At 43.7% G+C, this 19361-nt stretch overlaps 1 protein-coding gene across 3 annotated transcripts in view; it reads left to right on the top strand.

The window, feature by feature from the left end:
- Positions 1 to 19361, top strand: part of ZFHX3 (zinc finger homeobox 3) — a 1230042-nt gene that overhangs the window by 55560 nt on the left and 1155121 nt on the right. For all 3 annotated transcript variants that reach the window (XM_075939761.1, XM_075939759.1, XM_075939760.1), the window contains exons 2-3: positions 6271 to 6332; positions 9649 to 9699. The gene's annotated coding sequence lies outside the window, so the exon portion shown is untranslated. The remainder of the gene's footprint in view (positions 1 to 6270; positions 6333 to 9648; positions 9700 to 19361) is intronic.

The following is a 19361-nucleotide window of genomic DNA, read 5'->3' as shown; positions in this document are numbered from 1 at the left end:
CTACCCCCTATGAGGCCGCCCCCCCAGCAGCAGGGCTGTGTGAGGGTGGGAATGCACAACCCTCCAGGGACAGGGCTGCCCCCAATCTCAACTGCACCCCCCCATAGCCTCCAACCCCTCTTTCCCTAGGGTCCCTCTTTTCCAGGACTTCCTCTCCCCCATGCAGGGACTGCAGCCCGAGAGTGCCTTACCTCGATGAGGAGGGCCCCTACGGTGGACTTTCCCATGCCAAACTAACTGATTGTCCACTGACTGGTAGCTATCTGGGGTGGCAAGCTTCCAGATGGCAACAGCGCAACTCACTTTTCCAGGAGGATGGCAGGCTGCAGGTGGGTGTAGTGTCTCTGGAAGGTGGGGGTAAGCCAGGCTCACTGCTCCAAAAAGGTAGCCTTCCACATTTGGAAGTTTTGGAGCCACTGCTGGTCATCCCACTGCTCCAGGACCAACCGGTCCCACCAGTCCGAACTGGTGTCAAGCCTCCAAAAACGCCTCTCCACCGTGGGTTGTGATTGCCAGAATGTAGCTCCTGCATCCAGAGCGAGGATCCCCAGAATGAGCTCGGGGTTGAGCTCATGCAGGACGAGGAAGGCAGCTGGCACAAAGTGCTGCAAAAACTGCATCATGGCTGTGTGTGGACATCGCATGCCTATGGGTATCACCGATTCCATGGTAGAAAAGCTGTGGCATCCACAAAAGCAGAGCAACCACAACAAGCTCTGCGAGAGGTATGCTGTCTCTTGAAGAGGTAGGCAAGCGTGCAGCAGAAACAGAGAACCGGCTGTCCGGGGGGTCCCTTTAAGCGTGTGTCTCTGCAAGGCTCCAGCACCAGCACTCGGAAGCTATTGGTGACCTAGAGCCCTGGCTGAAGTCGTTCCGGGTGGCCTTTTATGCGAGAGAGCATCCAGTCTGGACGCTCTCTTTTGAAAAAGCACATTGCTTTTTCAACGTGCTTTTGTGTGTGGATGCTGTCTTTCGGAAGAAGGTTTTTTTTGAAGCTCTCTTCCGAAAACGTCTTCCAAAAAAGCCTGCAGTCTAGACATAGCTTTGGTCTCTAAGGTGCCAGAAGACTACTCATTGTTAAAGTTAGACTAACACGGCTCCCCTGGGAGACCGTATATAATCAAATATAGCTCCTTTTGATGTTTGCAGTTGTGAGAACTCAACACTTCTGCATACCAGGCTCCAGGGTCTCAAGAAATGCAGAACACACAATTAGTGATCATTTCTGAAAAGTTTGGTTTAAATTTAGGACCACTCAAGAACTGTTGGCAGCATTGATGGGATCCATTTCTCCAAAGCAGCATTCAGCTATCTTAACTCCTTTCTCTTCCTCCAATCCACTGCCTCCTTCACTACACACTTCCCAGCTTCTGCCACAAAAGAGGCCAATGTGCTACATAAAACAGCTTGCTTTATTACACAACCCGTTATCCTTGATCATGCAAGTAAAAATTGTTTCATAATGCATTTGGTACAAGGGGATCAAATTAAGGTTGCACAGGCAACTTTAATTCTGGCATTTCTTAGCTTCTGAGTGCTTGACATTGCAATCTTAATAATATTCTATTACATAGATTTTTTGTAAGTAATTTTCAATTTAAATTTCGCATGGTGCCAACGCTAGTGTTGTTTTGGCATCAGGCTAAAGCTACGCTTTTTATTCGTGCTTTTGTTCATGGTTGAGTCTGTACGTGTGTGTTCCTCCTCTCTATGGCTGTGTCTACACTGGCACCCTTTTCCGTAAAAGGGATGCTAATGAGACACTTCGGAATTGCAAATTCCACGGGGGATTTAAATATCCCCTGCAGCATTTGCATGAAACTCCGAGCTGGAAAAAAGCGGCAGCCATGTTCATGCAAATGCCGCGGGGGATATTTAAATCCCCCGCGGAATTTGCAACTCCAAAGTGTCTCATTAGCATCCCTTTTACGGAAAAGGGTGCCAGTGTAGACACAGTTTATATGTTTTCATCTGGTTATGTCCCTCTGGGTTCCCATATTTTAAATTTTTATATATATTTGTATTGTGGTTTTTTTGGTAAGCCACTTTGAATATTTTAAATAGAAAGGCGGGGTAAAAAATATTTAAATAAATAAATACATAAATAAATTTAAAAAATAACAAACTGAACTCCCCTCAGTAATTCCATCATGTGGCATCATATTGACACCAACTTGATTCATCAGTTCTGGTGCTTACCCTTCCCCAATCCAGAGCAACCATCACAGGGAAAATCCTTCTGGGTATGTCTACACTACCCCGCTAGTTCGAACTAGCAGGGGTAATGTAGTCATCCGCAATTGCAAATGAAGCCCGGGATTTGAATTTCCCGGGCTTCATTTGCATGAAGCCGGCCGGCGCCATTTTTAAATGCCGGCTAGTTCGAACCCCGTGCCGCGCGGCTACACACGGCACGGAGTAGCTAGTTCGGATTAGGCTTCCTAATCCTCGTGGAATGAGGAGTACAGCTAGTTCGGCTTAGGAAGCCTAATACGAACTAGCTACTCCGTGCCGTGTGTAGCCGCGCGGCACGGGGTTCGAACTAGCTGGCATTTAAAAATGGCGCCGGCCGGCTTCATGCAAATGAAGCTCGGGAAATTCAAATCCCGGGCTTCATTTGCAATTGCGGATGACCACATTACCCCCGCTAGTTCGAACTTGCAGGGTAGTGTAGACATACCCTCTGAGTCCCTCAAGCCCAGGAGTGGAACATGCTGCTCCGTGATTCTGTGGGACTGGCACATGTGCACAGCCCAGTCATACATAGCAACTGTGAGGGGATGGGCCATGTTCATTTGCTTTGTGGAGATGGTACATGTGGAGATGCTCAATAGCACTATGAGCTATGAAATGCTAAAGCATGCTCAGTGAGGGTGGAATCTTTGGAGATTTTTAATTGTTAAACTTTATCAGGTTTCTGATGAGCATGTGCAAACAGCAATTTTTCAAAGGCTAACCACATCTGGGTGGGTTTTCACAAGGATGGCAAAAGGCACACCCCTGATTCAAAGGCCACTTTCCACTGCCAAATTCCAACTCTCTGACTCAAATCATGCAGGAAATACCTAGCTTTTCAAAGAAAAAAGTTTGAAGAATTTTTTAAACATGGCTAATACAATATATTTCCCCCTAACCTTATTCTTAGAAATGGTTGAATGTTTTTGGCTGAAAATTACTGAAAAACTTGAGCTTGAGGCAGAAACTGGGTATGGGAAATTTCAGCCCAAACAGTCTGGCTATATTGTAAGTTACTGAGAACAGGATCTTATAATGGGAAGTGTCAGGCAAACGTAATAATATCTGACAGTTAAAAATTCTGCCAAATGTATAATTTTAGTGTGTCCACTTCATATTTAATCCCTTGGTTTATTATATGCGTTTTCTTCAAGGGTACCTGTGGTGCTCCACTTAGGTGTGTCAGCGCCGCTGTGCACACGGCCCAGAGATCTTTGGTAGCAATCTCCGTCCGCCATTGTGTGCTGCACTATTGCGCAATTGCTCTGATTGATCAGTCGCAAGTAGACAGTCTCCCTTTAAAACCTTTAACCAATTAGAAAGATAGGATGAAGAAGAACCCTTCTTTTATTGAGATAACAGCAGATAATAAAGAGCAATTGGAGTGGGGCGCAGGCACTAACGTCATGTCTCGCTCACCCGCGGCACCTCAAACAGGCAGTATTTCTTCTTACAACACACAGTCAACCTGTGAAACTACCTAACAGAGGATGTTTTGAAGACCAGGACTTTAACAGGGTTCAAAAAAGAACTAGGTAAGTTCATGGAGGTTAGGTCCATCAATGGCTATTAGCCAGGATGGGTAGGAATGGTGTCCCTAGACACCATTGTCAGAAGCTGGGAATGGCTGAAAGGGGAGGGATCATTGATGATTCTCTGTTCTGTTCATTCCTCTGGGGTACCTGGCATTGCCACGGTTGGAGGATCGGATACTGGGCTAGATGGACCTTTGGTCTGACTCAATATGGCCATTCTGATTTTTTTTCATGACTCAATCTTGTGTGTGTCTCCATAATTCTTTGTGGACCTTTGAAGATACCTGTTGTAAGTGTTTTCCTCAATGTTCATGGGTCACTGGATTCTAGTGCTTTCTTTAAAAAGGGAGATTAAGGCACTGGGCTGGCACTGAAGACTTGGGTATAATTTCTGGCTCTCGCACAGACCTGCTGTGTGACCTGGTGCAAGTCACTTAATCTTTGTGCACCTCTGCTCCCCAACTTCTGCTTATATGTTATATCCCTTTCTCACCCTTAGTCAGACTTGTCTATTTAATTTCTAATTATTTCAGAACTGTTTCTCACTGTATGTTTGTACAGTGCCTTTCACAGTTGAACTGATCATGGTCAAGGCCTCTAGATGCTACTATAATATATAAATCATATATCTCTTTATATGCTAAATTTTTTTCATGATTGGACACAGAAATCTATATAATTGCAAAGAGAGCATGATTTGACTCGTTTATAGAGCATGTTTAAATCGTGTTAACTTTGTTGTGTTCCTTAATTTTTCTTTGGAATTGTCTCCTTTACTGCTTCCTCTTCCAGAGGAGACTCATGTGGGAGATTATTCATGTTCCATGGTGAGTACTACGAAAAAGCACAAAAGTCCAGATAACTTGGTTCTTTGCTTTTGCTGCTTGCACAGATTCCCACCTTCTGTCTGCCTTTCACAAGCAACTAAGCATGATTCTTATCATGTTTTAATCCACACAGCTTCAATTAAACATGAAAAATAATTCAATTTTGATCATTATGCAGAATTGACAAAATACTCAGCTACTTATTTTGTTAATGTTCCATAGTCCTTTGGAAGAGTCAAACAAAGGCAGTAAGTGAATGAGAATGTTTAAAGAAAACATAGCAAAGGAATACAGCAGATGGAAGAGGCAGAAAATGTACAGAGAAAGATGAATATCACATTTGTTTTTTCTAAGTTTCTCTTTCAGACTATTTTATATAACTCATATTTTTGCAGTGTATTTTTCTTATGCATGATATGTTTTACATGATACATTTGGGTGACTGGGTTTGCACTTATATATATTTGAATCACAAAATGAGTTTTTTATTTAATATAGGAATTTTTTATGCTGTTTAATGAAGCACAGTGATGAAATGGTGCACTGGTACTTTAAACTGGCAAATCATAGTTATAATAATAATAATAGCTGTAAAAATTACATTGTGGAATCTCAGATTTATTTTCCTAGTGATACCAAATCAAAATAGCTTAAGTTGCAAGCTAAAATATGATTTTTCCAACTTCAAATTCCATTCGTCATTTGAAAATATAGCTGGGTTTTTTTTGTTTCTTATATTACCATCAGGATTAGAGCTTAGTGAATTCTTCTCTTTATTGTGTGTGAGGCAGAATAGACCCCCGTTTGCTCTCCTGTATCTGAATTGGCTTTGCAAGCATAAAAATAGTAAAAACTTGTTTTAAACAGTGGAGAAAGCTAGCTATGACTCAAAGATGCATTGGGAACTATTTTATATTGTTACATTTCTGATCAAAGCTACACATGAAGGGGCATCTAAAGGGGATGATTCAGCTCTTTTACATATCTGCTGTACATTTGAGAGAGTTTGTGTAGCTATGTCAGTGTCAGTCCATCCTGTCTGTGTGTCTGTTTATTCAAGAACTCCTCCTAAATGGTAAGAGCTAGGACCACCAAATTTGGTATGCAGCTTCCTTTAATCATAACTAAAAGCAAGGCCAGGATTTGGTTGTGCCAGGACAATGGGATATGCCTGGATGTGATTGTTTCTCAAATGGAAAAAGAGGAGTGTGATAGCAGGGACAGTTATACTCATGAATGATCATAGTGGGCAGCAAGCGACAGTTATACCCCTGAATGAACACAGGGGCCAGCATGTGTCCCAGCCCCGGGGAGCAGCTGCTGGTCGGCAGCATAGCCTCCACCATTCCAGTCTACCTTGGGGAGCAGCCACTGGCCAGCCAGTGCGGCCTCTGTTGGCCTGGGCCACCCCCGGGAAGCTGCCGCTGACTGGGCCACGTGGCTCTCACCGCCCTAGGGCCTCCAGCCTGAGGAGAAGTGGGTGGGCTGGCTGCATAGCCCCCCACCCTAAGGAGAAGCTGCCAGGTGACCACATCCCCTGTCCTGAGTCCCCTACTCACTCCCCCAAATTCTTCTACTCTCTCCAACCTTGTCTCCTGCACCCCCTCATGCCTCCAGGCCCCTGCTCTGAGCCCCTCCTCATCTCTCAACCCTGACTCCTGCTCCTCCCACAGCCTCAGCCTCAGCCTCAGCCTCAGCCTCAGCTTCCTGCCCTGAAGGACCCAAGCAACGCCAGGTAAGTCTTCTAGTTATGGAATATAGCTAAATTTTTATAAATAAGTAATTTGGCAAAAAATCTTTCCCAAGAAACAGTCCCTATGCTTTAGTCAGATCACAAAGATTTGTATTTTTCTAATTAGAAATCAGTTTAAAATGGATTAATTGGTTCTTGGGCCCCGCTGTGGCTTATTTGCACCCATTTCCTAATGCAAACAGCCTCAAAGTCAGCCTGGCCTAGTTCCCAAAAGTACATTTACACTGCAGTGGGAGTGAGCCACACAGCCCAAATAGACAGACTCTTGTTAATGGAGCTTGAGCTAGTGCATTGAATGTAGTACTGTGTATGTTATGGCTCAGGCTCTCAAGCTCACCTGACCTCCTTGTTTTGAGTGCCCCAGCCAAAGCCCCTGTATTTACACTTGTATTTTTAGAGTACTAGTGTGAATCTGCCTACTCCAGCCGCGGGTGGGGCCACTGCTTCCTGCAGCTCCCACTGGCCAGGAATGGCGGGTCGTGGCCAGTAGGAGGTGTGAGTGTCCATAACTGCAGATGCACAGGTAGATAAAGGCTCTGGCGGCAGCCCGCAGGCTACTTAGTGCCCACTTCTGATTTAGACCAGGACTACTCAATTTTGGAAGTCCTGGGGGGCCACAAAAGGTACCTAGAGCACATGCCGAGGGCCGCAGCATATATATATATCTATGTCTATGCACGTGTGTGCTTGCACACATGCGCGCAAATATTTATGCAAATATATGCAAATAGCTACTTTCATACTGACAGGCACGAACACAAAGATTAAGGCAAGACTACACAACACGCAGGCCCCATTTAAGTCAGTTCTGAGCAATGACAGTTCAACAATTTAACTACTAAAACAGATACCCACAGAAGACCATTATACTGGCTACTTTTTTGTTTTGGCTTCATGATTTTAACAAATCAAACAAAAACTGCTAATACAATATTCACTGAAATATCCCCTCTCCTACTCCAGAGCCAGGCATCCCCAATCTCCCTCCTAATCAAATCCCCCTCCCACAGAACCAGGCATCGGAGGTGCGGGATGGATAACCCTATCTTTAAAGTGGCTGCTTCTGCTGCCCAGCCCAGCTGCCTTGTCTTGATTGCAGTTTGCACAGGGAGCGAGCACGTGGCCCACCAGCTCCCGACTCTGCGATGCATGGGCCTGTGTGCTCCCATTCCGCCCCAGCTCCCCTGCTCAAACCGAATGCACACCCAGCCCTCCCCCAACCAAATCCCCTTCCCGCAGAGACAGGCACCGGAGGTATGGGACACCCTACATTGGAAGTGGCCACTCCCGCTGTCTGGCCTGGCTGCCTTGGAGGCTTGATTGCAGTTTGCACTGGGAACACATGGCCTGCCAGGCACCCCTGGCTTGCTGCAATGTGTGGGACTGTGCGCTCTGCTCCCACCCTGGTCCGATGGCCCCCCGCGTGGCGCCCAGGGGCAACTCCCCCCTTGCTACTCCTCTGCCCGTGCATGCGCCAGTGTGGTGCTGCTGCTGTGGCAGACTGGGCCAGTGTGTTCTGCTGCGCCTTTTGCTGCTCTTCTCTCCCCATTGGCCAGTAGTTCCTGAGCATGCGGGTTGGCACGTGGCCTGTAGCCCCAGCAATGAGGCAGGCAGGCAGCCTGGGAAGCAGCTTAAGGCACCACAGGCCGCATGCAAAGGGTCTGCGGGCTGAATGTGGTCCACGGGTTGTGTGTTGAGTAGCCCTGATTTAGACTATCCTTGATAGGTGTTTGTCTAACATGCTCTTAAAAATCTCCAATGGTGGGGATTCTGCAATCTCCTTAGGCAATTTATTCCAATGCTAAGCCTCCTGACAGGACATTTTCCATAACATCTAGTCTAAACCTCCCTTGCTGCAATTTAAGCCTCTTGCTTCTAGGGATGTAATAGTGTAGTTGATTAATCAATTAACCGATAAGCAAAAGCGCATAGGTGAATGCCAGGGTGAGCTTTAAGAAGCGCGGGGCCCGATTCCGGGGGTGGGCTCCCGCATGCGCCCGAGGCCCCACGCATGTGTCGCGTACCCAGGACGGCACTGTGCATGTGTCGTGCACCTGGGAGCAGGGGCCCCTTAGGCGCGGGGCCCCATTCCAGGGAATCGGCTGAATTGGCCTAAAGCTGGCCCTGGTGAATGCTATAGACTAAACACATTTCCCTTCCCTTCCCTGCCTGCCAGGACATTTTTTAGCAGGCTGGTCAGTAGCCCTGCTCAATCCTGGCTTGCAACAGGTCCAGGACCTACCCCTGTTGCAGCTCTCCAATTAAAAGGTATTAGGAGCTGGGCAGGCAGGCAGTCTGGCTCTGTCCTGAGTCATGCCGGGCGCTGCGGTTCTGCATTTAAAATGTATTAGGAGCCAGGTGGGCAGGAAGCCCACCTCAGTTCCAGCTCGCACCTGGTCCAGGAGCCCAGACAGGGACTGCTGCCACCCCACGCTGCTGCCTCTTTATCAGAGGCTTCAGCACAGCGAGACAGGCAGCTGGTCCACAAGAAGGGCTGGTTTTTAAATTGGCTCCCCTCATAGACCAGGTCTTGCCTGGCATCCCGCAGCAGTGATACAGAGGCAGCAGTGTGGGGTGGCAGGGAGTAACCTTGGGAATGAGGTTGGAGTGCACTGGCTGCTGGCCCTGCCCCCAGGGACTACAAAATAGTTGATTAACCAATAAGAATTCATGAGGTTACTCAACTATTCAATTAACCGATATTTAACATCCCTAGTTGCTTCTTGTCCTATCATCAGAGGTTAAGAAGAATAATTTTTTCCCTTCTCATTGTAACAACCTCTTCTTTGTGACAAACAAATTCGAGAGGGAATGAACTTTAACTCAGCTTCTTGAACTAATTAGCTTCTTCTAGGAACTTAGCCTTTAACAATCTCTTAGATGCTAGAAAGGAATTAATCTATCACACAATTAAAAACAAGCCTGCTTTTTTAAAGAAACCAAAAGGCTGGGCAGTCAGTGCCCAATTTGCTACTGTGGCAGCTGATGAATCTAAATTGTTTTTGGAAATTTAGATTGTGAATTAATTAGAACTGTGTTACCATTGGCTAGAATAACTTCGGAATGGACTATAAAAGATACATTGTTACAATTAATGTTCTCCATGGCACCTATCTTTATTATTTATATAGAGACAGATTTACTGAAGAGCTGCTTGATAGATGCTGGAGAGAAATATGCTGGTTTCTAACTTGGGGAGGGGGGAGTGACACAGTTTATTCTCTATCTCCATATAATGTTTTATTTGTTTCATATAATTCCAGCAGTTATTTAAGAACTCCTAATGGTTTTTTTTCAGTTCTTCAGTACTCAAGGGAATATTTGGCTATGAGAACAGGATCTGCTTATGGTGAGTTAAAGGATTTCTGATTTTCTTTCAGAAAATAAAGTAGCTTGGATCTACAATAGCAAAATCAGACTTTTGTCAATATGAATTGGAGCTATAAAAGATAGGGCGATTCTTCAATAACTAAGTAACTTGGAGACCTGGATTAAAATCCTATTTATTCATAAGTAACTGTAAGATTGAGCCTCATCCAGGTTGTTGTTGGCTCTTTCTCCACATCACAAGACCATCATTCAAAAATGCATTTTTAGCATAGTTGTTATTGCTGTGTAGAAGATGTACAAGATTGACCTGTCTGGGTCTTTTCCAACTCCCAATTTTCATGCATTGGTAAAGCTCTGTAGGGATCAAGGCCTGGAATAGCGGTAGAGTTGAAGACAAGGTGAGGGTATGTTGGATAAATTAGGTAAAAAAGCCTTCTGGACATGTATCTTTTCCTCTAATACCTTAAAATGTCTAAATTGATTTTTTTAAATGTTCTGTCATTAAGCCAGACTTTGTCTCTTAATTGACGTTGAAAAGGAAGCTGCTAATATGTGCTTTATGTTGACTGTCTTTGGGATTGTATCATTAACTTTCAAAAGCACTGCCTTAGAATTTGTCTTGATATATTTAATTTCCATTCCTGGGGGAGGGGGAGTATTGATGTTTTAATTATTTTATTTGTTCCTACACATTTGGTGCTTCCTTCTGTGATATAGGAATTCAGTTTACTGGTTCATTTTGAACCTCGCTGGAAGGTTAAGAATGTTTATTTTGGCCAGTTAGTTATAGATTGGCCAAGAGGATTGGGGATACAAATGAAAAACTGTAGCCTGTAGGCATGCCATGTGTACGTGCCTATCTAAATACTACTGGAAGCGGGGTGTCTGGTTTTTTCATTGAGCGGGTTCCAGTCTATTCATGGGAGAATAAAATGTTACCAAGAAGGCTAGTATTTCTTCACTTAGTTTAATTTTATTTATTTATTTTTCCAGTTTTATAATTGTGCCCATTAAATATGTTATGTACAGGGATTTAAATGTACCACCCATTTTATGCTTAATAGCAGCAGTGTAGTTAAAGCTCCAAGGATAAAAGCTGAGAATATAGTTTGCAGGGCCTCTTGCCTAGTAGTAGTAGTATTAAAAAATGATCGTTGAAAAGTATTTTAGGTTTTTTTCTCCAAATGCCGTACATATTTCAGAACTGTGCATGTGGTATATTTACAAATATTAATGTAAAAAGTATGTTAGCAGAAAACCATTGATCTAGATCTATTATGGACTGTACTCTGAGAGTTTTTTCTTTTTCAATGTAACACCATGGCATTAAAACAGAAAATAATACATTCTGAAACTAGCAGGTCTAATTTAAACCCTCAAATCAAGTATACCGAGAGGTGAGGAGACTACATAATTTTTAAAAGTGAAAAGCAAGCAAACTTCTTTAGCGCTTTTGTTTGAAAAATTTTCTGGTGGTCATTTTAAGTTACTTCACTCTGCCTAAACAGTGCAGGAAACTGAGAACAATGAGTGATCTTCCATAACATGTGATTATAATCATGTAGGTAGTACACACATGATACCTGCTCATTTTAAAGGATTTTTCTAAATAATTTTAGTGCTCAAGGCCTTTGTTCAGCAATGCACTTAAAGCATACACGTAACTTTTAAGGACACAAGTAGCCTTACTGAAGACAGTGCCACTACTTACACCCCTAAAGTTAAGCACATGCATAATAATATTGCTGAATCAGGGCCCAAACGCATCAACATATATTTGGTCTTTAAGGTGGTTTCCAAAAAATGAAAACTTCAAAATTCCCATAGCAAGTTTTATTATTTTGCATCATTCTTATCCTCTTCATTTATTTATTTAGAAGAATTTCTGTAATGGTCATCACTGAAGCACTGAAGTGTTTTTGTGATGATGGATAAAATATATAAAATCTGAATGTATCCAAAGATGCTAACAATTAAACCAGGATTGCTGGGTTCTGCATAAAATAAAACAAATTGGTACAACTAAACAAAGAATTGGTGTGATCTTGTATTTCATTGACATTCTCTTATCAGTAAGATATTTGCCACTCAGTAAGCGACCATCTTGTGTTCTGAGAGCTCTTACACTCTTATATTTTACATATTTACTAATTTATGCTTGCAAATAATAAAGCTGTTCATCCTGCATGAACACAAAATCCTATGAATTCTTTCGTCAAATTCTTGGAAGGGGAAAAAAAAAGAACTCTGTAGCATTTCAAGATCCACGCTTTGGAAGATCATCAGATGGGAAGCAAATTCTAGAGTGAAAGATCTTTCATGGAGAACGTGTTGACATCAGTCTTTTCCCATTTATATTGAGAAAATTCAGCTCAAATAAGGGAGACGTCATAGGGAGTGCCAAAATATATATTCAAGGTGGGGGGAAGACTCTAGGTAGATGTAAGTTAATATAAATAAATACATAAATTAAAAACAATAGCATTGCATTAGCTTATTTCAGCTAAAATGCATTTACCCTTTCAGTCTGCTGCAGACTCTGGGTCAGCCATTCCACTGCATAGTAAGGATTACACAAGATATGTAATATTGACTTTTTTCTGTGTTTAATTACATATCTTTTGGTGTGTCTACCCTATAAAAAGTGTGAGCAGTCAATCATATGAGATATCTGAATATATGCTAGGTACTTAAACTTATCTGTCCAAAATTAGATTGTTCATGTAAACATCTGCTTATATACTGCAGTTCAAATCAGCTGTAAAAAGTTGAACATTGTAATAGATGCTGCTTCTTACACTGTGTTGAGATATGTGTGGTACGTAGATAAAGTATTAGGTTCACTAAAAAGCAGATTGTCACAGACTAACCTATTTATGTAATTAAACCCATTATATTGTCCTGTTGTTGTGATTCAGTATTTTCCCCCACCAGAGGGCAGGAAAGTCTGGGCTGTAAATGTAATTCAAAAAATGTCTTTATTGAAAGAAAGCTTTAATTTGTCCATGATACTTCTTTTAAACATGTTAAATACATTTTAGGAAAGGAACGCATTTATAGAAAAGTTCTTAGATAGATGGAATGTTTTTAATGGTTCACTGGCTTGTTTGGATGGTCACTGTATACCATTGGTCATCATTTTTTCCTTTTTCTGAGTCCTAATAATAGATTCTAATTGTTGGATTTAATAATGCTGTGCTACTGTAAGATCTGTGCCTAGGGCAGCTCACTTCCACTTACTCATGTTTTATAGCTCTTAATGTATACACAGGGGAAACAAAAAAACCAACATTTCACCAGTTGCTTTTGCCAACATGAAAATGTCTGTGTAGAAGGAAAACAAAATGCATAAACCATGTTTGAGGCTAACCATGATTATATTTTCTTAGTTTCACTGCTTCATTGCTGTTCTCTTCCTTCTACCCATTCCTGTAAGGATGTAAATTACAGGCTCTGATAAAAACCATCTAGTTCTGTGATCCAGAGATTGCTGTAGGTTGCACAACATGTTAGCTCCAACTGTGCTATGATGACAACTAGATGTGGATAAGAGGAAATCATTCGACAATTCTATCTTCTTTGTGTTGTTACTGCCATGAAATTATTTGTGTGTTTCAGATTTTGAGGTTGAATATTCCTTACATATGTTCAGCGCAAGCCAATTGCAGAATTTTTAAAGAGAAGTACATACACAGATAGGAAGATAAAATGTGTCGAAACAATAAAACATTAAAGACTCAATTTTTGTTTAAGGCTGATAGTGATTCCCCCCTGTAGGGCATGAAATTAAAATGTGTGCACAGAACCAAATGATTGCTATAGTACCATGTTTTTCAGTAGCAGTTGTCTTGTTGAAGTAGTTAGTAATGCTAAAATGAAGTGAAGTGGAACAATGCAGGTGGTAAAAGCTTGATATGAAGGGGATGTTTATATAGAAAAATTGACTGCTACAGACATAATCAGTGGCATAGACCAGGTGATAGGCATAGTAAAAAAGAAGTGAAAAGGATCTCATAGCAGTAACACAGGGACTTTGCCTTATTGTGCACTAAAATACCTCTCCATTGAAAGTCTATGCACAACACTGGCATTAAAGCATGTTAGGCCACCCACATCTATTGCTGATGAGGTATCTCGGCCCAGAAACAAACAAGTCATTCAGAATGTTTTCTTTTAAGCACCATAACAATTTGCAGCTTTAGGAAGGATTTATTTGAAAACCCTATTGTTTTACTCATAATTGCAGATACAGATGGCCTTGGTTCTATGGAAATAAATTTAAACCATAGAAATTGTACCCAGAAGTTTAGTTCTAAACCTAAAAACTTCTCATGCTAAAATATGTGTTTTTTTAAAATGTTTTTTTCCTCAAAGTGCATAATTATGGAAATGCTTACCTATAGGAAGATTAAATATTTCTTTATATAGTAAATTAGCAAGTTTTCTGCATAAATCCCATATATTTACTTTGCTACTCATTCTTGTCCTGTGTATAACATGCTTAGTTTTGGTTCAGTGAATGATATTACAGTAAACCTGGCAGCCTCCCAGCAGCCAGCCCTTTGCAGATGGAAGAATGACAAACCTGGCTTATAATGCTAAAGCCTAGCATGGAGAGGAATGCACTAAACAGATTTTCCCCAAAGGAAACATGAGGAAAACATCTTGTTATAAGAGAGAGATTTAATATTTTTTTCATATTTGGAAAGCAGTTAGTGTCTGGGAATGTCCTTTCGCTCCCTGACCAGCATGAATGATATTATATTTGATCCTTATTTATTCAGATTAGAAATGATTTATTTGTGATGAAGCTAGCAGCAATTACACTGTATTAGTATTCATCATTGTTCTCTTTTGAACACTGTTTTGGAGAGGGTAAAAGTTTTAAAAGTAAAAGATGTTTCAGATGAATGACTGTTTAGAATCAAAATAGGACTATAAGGTCATCATCATTACCATCACCATGTCCCCATTATGCCTCTGTGTTTAGGGCAGAAACAAAGCTCCTCTACACCTGATTGATTTTGCAAGTCTTTTATTGGTTCCCCAAATGTGCCCTAGGTTTTAAGCCCAGCTTCTACAGCTCTTCACAAAGTTTTTTCGAGTGACCTTATTTTCAGTTGCCTTCAGGTGTCCATCTTATTGCTGTTCTGGCTATGGAATAAGTTTCCATCTGAAGCACATGGTCAAACCATCTCCAATGTCTCCTGACAATGAGAGTGCTTGTATCTTCTTGGCTGCAGTGTGTGACTAGATCTTGGTTAGAGATTGTTCTGGGCCAAAAGATGCAGAGGATTTTTCTGAGTCAGGCTGTATGGAATGAAGATAATTTGGACCGGTCATATTTGCCTATTCCTCAGAATTCTGTTAGCACTGAGAGTAGTTATCAGTGGTCCACAGTCATGCTGGAAGTTCAGAATGAGTGGGGTCCCACAGAGATCAGTTCTGGGTTTGGTTTTGTTCAATATCTTCATCAGTGATTTAGACAATGGCATAGAGAGTACGCTTACAAAGTTCACAGATGATACCAAGGTCGGAGGGTTGTAAGTGCTTTGGAGGGTAGGATTATAATTCAAAATGCTCTGGACAAACTGAAGAAACGGTCTGAGGTAAGTAGGATGAAATTCAATAAGTCCAAATGCAAAATATTCTACGTAGGGAAGAACATACACTATGGAAAATGCCTAGGTAGGAATTAGTATTGTAGAAAGGGACCTAGGGGTTATAGTAGACCACACGCTAAATAACCAAGTCAACTGTGTGACGTAGTGGGGGTACCTGGCTGGTTTCTATGCTGCTGGCTCTGGGGTGGCCCCACTGGCTGCCGTGGGTACCAGGACCCGGCCAAACAGGATGAGTCACTATGCAAACCAGTGGCCAGACACCCCCCATGGAGAGGAACAAAGGAAGGTGGAATGCTGCCCTGGCTGGGGGGCAGGGCTGGAAGTTAGTGAGTTGGTTGCTGGCTGTCTGAGAGCATGGAGGAGAGCCTAGGGGAAGGGGCTGGAGTTTAGGGGCCCAGTCTCCCCCATCTCAAGGGGGCCTGAGGCATCCTAGCCCAGTTCCTGTAACCAGATTACATCTGTGCTGCGCTGTGCTAGAGGAGCAATAAACCACCCTCAATTCCACTGGCTGGTGCAGTCTATTTGTGCCATTTCGGGGTGCAGGAGACGGGGAACCCCCAACGCGCCGTCACACTGGTGTCAGGGGTGGGATCCACTGCACCCCGTGGATGAAGCTCCCAGCGGCAAGCGATAAGGCGCCGTAGAAGCAAGAGCCCTGGAGCCAGGCATGCTTGAGGCAGAGCGAAGCGGTTCCTGGGAATCGTGGGGCGCTGCAGCACTAGACTGGTGAGTCTGCACCAAGGGGACCAGCGGGCAGATGGCCTCCGCCCAACTCTTGAAGGCAGAGCTGGTGGGGCTGTGCAGAGAGAGGGGCTTGCCTGTGCGGAAAGCAACCAAGGCCCAACTGATTACCCAGCTGGAAGATAATGACCAGCCACAGGGCCAGGATCTTGTCCCCAGGGGAAGCAGCCAGACCCCCCCTGAGAGTGTGTCAGGCTCAGAGAGGGGGAGGAGCGCTGGAACCCAACGGAGAGATGAGACAGCGTCTCCCGGGAGGCCTGCAAGCCGTAGCCCATCTAGGGCAGGGGCCAGCCCAGCGGAGCTGCGGCGGCTGGAGATCCAACTGCGGATGAAGGAATTGGAAGTACAGGACCGAGAGAAGGAGCGCCAAGACCGAGAGAAGGAACGCCAAGATCGAGAGAGGCAGCGACAGCATGAGCTGGCCATGGCAGAGCGGAGAACCTGCGGGGCCCCGGCTGCGCCAAGAGTGGATGGGCCCCAGGGTCCCAGGATGGCCAGACTCTTGGAGAGGCTCGTGGTGGCCCAATTGAAAGACGTGGGCGACGTAGACGGGTTCCTCAGCTCCTTTGAGAGGGCCTGTGGACTGCAACGGGTTCCCCCAGCTGACTGGCTGCAGGAGCTCATCCCTGCACTGAACCAGGAGGTGGCCGGAGTGCTCAGTCAGCTGGAGGACCTACAGCCAGGGGATTACAACCGAGTCAAGGAGGCCCTGCTGCACAAGTTCGGGCTGACCCCCGAGATGTACAGTAAGAAGTTCCGGGGGGTAAAGAAAGGGCCACGGGAGACCTATGTGGACCTGGCCTCCCGCCTGGTGCAATACTGCCGCAAGTGGGTGTCTGGAGTCGGAGCCCAGACTGCAGAGGAGCTGCTGAAGCTGGTCATGATGGAGCAGCTCTATGAAGCGTGCCCACCCAAACTGAGGCTGTGGCTCAAGGACCGGAGACCAGAGAACCCCCAGGAGGCCGGGAGACTGGTGGATGAGTTCATGGAGAGCCGGTCCGGGGGTGAACGGGAGTCCCGGAGAGAAAGAGAATCACGCAGAGACCGGTTCTCGGCGGAGCAACGGAGAGAGACACCTCCGAGGCGAGCCCCAGGGACCAGGACCAGTCATCGATACCCCAGAAAACCAGCCAGGTACCCCCACTACGTCACAAACTGTATGACACTGTTCCAAAAAAAAAAAAAAAAGAAGAAGAAGCAAACATCATCCTGGGATGTATTAGCATGAGTATTGTAAGCAGAAATGAGAAGTATTTCTTTTGCTCTGAATTGTGCTGATTAAATCTGCACTGGAGTATTGTATCCAGTTCTGAGAGCCACATTTCAGGAAAGATGTGGACAAATTCAAAAAAGTCAAGAGAAGAGCAGCAAAAATGATTTAAGGTCTGGAAAGCATGACAGGTGGGGGCTGCTCCAGGGCTCTGTGGCACAGTGGGCCTAACCAGAATGCCAGTTAACTGGTTACCACAATAAGCATCTGGTAAGGCTGAGGATTACCAGGTAATGGGTTAACCAGTTAATCCTTTACATCCCTAGCTATGGTGCGGAATTATTAAAGGTTATGATATCTATCTTACTGCGGTTGATTTTCAGTGCAATTTGTTGGCTGTATGCATTGAGTGAAGTTGTTTTTTCTTTTATATGGTGCTGGGTATGTGATCGGAAGGGAAGGTCAACTGTGAAGTCTAGGTGTTAAAGAGATGAGAAGAGTGTTCATTTAATGCCTCTTGGCATGTCTTCTGTTATACACTATATTCCCTAGTCGATGGCAATAATGCCCCCGTTGTCTTGTTTTGACTTCAGAACTGAGCTCACTGTGATCAACATTGCATGTAAAGTTGAAATAGAAATTTCTGATGATGTTGATTATATGGAGAGGGATTCCATATGCCCATGATCAAATGCCTTCTCAAAGTCTGTGATGTTTATGTAGAGTTGTTGTTGCCATTCTAAGCATTGTTCTGTTATGTTTTGTAGAGTGAAGATATGGTTTGTGTATCTACCTCCTTTCCTAAAACTGGAAATGCTATCAACTGCCTCTGATATACACTGGACTATGATCTTACACAATACTTTGCTTAGCACAGATAAAAATGTGATAAGACACCAGTTATTATAGTCACTGTGAGTTTCTTTCTTTGGTATATTCACTATAACCCAATTGATCCATACCCCCCCCGGCACTTTCCCTTTCTCAGACTGATGTAAATTGAGGGGCCAGGAGAGAAGCTGCTAACTCAGGATTTCCCTTGAACTATTCTGCATCCAAGTTATCTTTGCCAGGAACTTTCCCATTTTTTAAGGATTCAATGGCTTGAATAATCTCTTCCTTCGTTGTGCTATCTGTGTCATGATCTTTTGCCTCCTGCATATCTGCTTCCTCTTTAGGTGTCTCCCAGTTTAGCAATACTTTGAAATGCTCTGTCCAGTGCATTTCTTCTGCCTTTCCCCGTTGTTAGTAGATAGCCTTGTTTGTCCCTGATGAGTGTTTGTTGGTGTCTGCTGTTTATCACTGATGAGCTGCATACTAATTTGTAAATGGTTCCTTTGTTCATCATGAGCAGCTGTATACTACACTTGTGTTGCCAGATTATCAATGTAATATTGTTTGTCCACCTTCACAAAGCGTTTGACCTCCTGGGCTATGTCTACACTGGCCCCTTCTTCGGAAGGGGCATGCTAATTTTGAAAGTGGGAATAGGGAAATCCGCGGGGGATTTAAATATCCCCCGCAGGATTTAAATAAAAATGTCCGCCACTTTTTTGGGGAAAAGCCGGAAAAAAGTGTCTAGACTGGCCCGATCCTCCGGAATAAAGCCCTATTCCGGAGGATCTCTTATTCCTACTTCAAAGTAGGGCTTTATTCCAAGCCGGAAAAAAAGTGGCAGCCATGTTTATTTAAATCCCGCGGGGGATATTTAAATCCCCCGCGGATTTCCCTATTCCCACTTTCAAAATTAGCATGCCCCTTCCGAAGAAGGGGCCAGTGTAGACGTAGCCCTGGTGTGCTTTGCTATAATACGTGTGGTGTTTGCCTTTAAATTCTGGGATTTTGTGCCTAAAACTTTTTTTTTCTTCAGGACTCATCTGGTATCTATGGCAATCCATGTGCTGGGTGTAATTCCACTCCTTTCTTTTCTGCCTGTATCCTAGACAGGCTTCACTGCTCTGTTTATAAATTGCTATTACTTTGTCCCACCTCTTGTTGATCTCCTCATCTGCATTCCCTTCCTCTTCATTAAGATCTTCAAGTGCCTGAAATACGTTATTTAACTGCAGTACAAAGGCTTTTCTGTATTTCAGGGGACTTATGCTT

Source organism: Pelodiscus sinensis, chromosome 12, assembly GCF_049634645.1.
Source record: "Pelodiscus sinensis isolate JC-2024 chromosome 12, ASM4963464v1, whole genome shotgun sequence".
Lineage (NCBI taxonomy): Eukaryota > Metazoa > Chordata > Testudines > Trionychidae > Pelodiscus > Pelodiscus sinensis.
The sequence above is the reverse complement of the archived record's forward strand: the minus strand, read 5'-3'. Positions and strand labels throughout refer to the sequence as shown.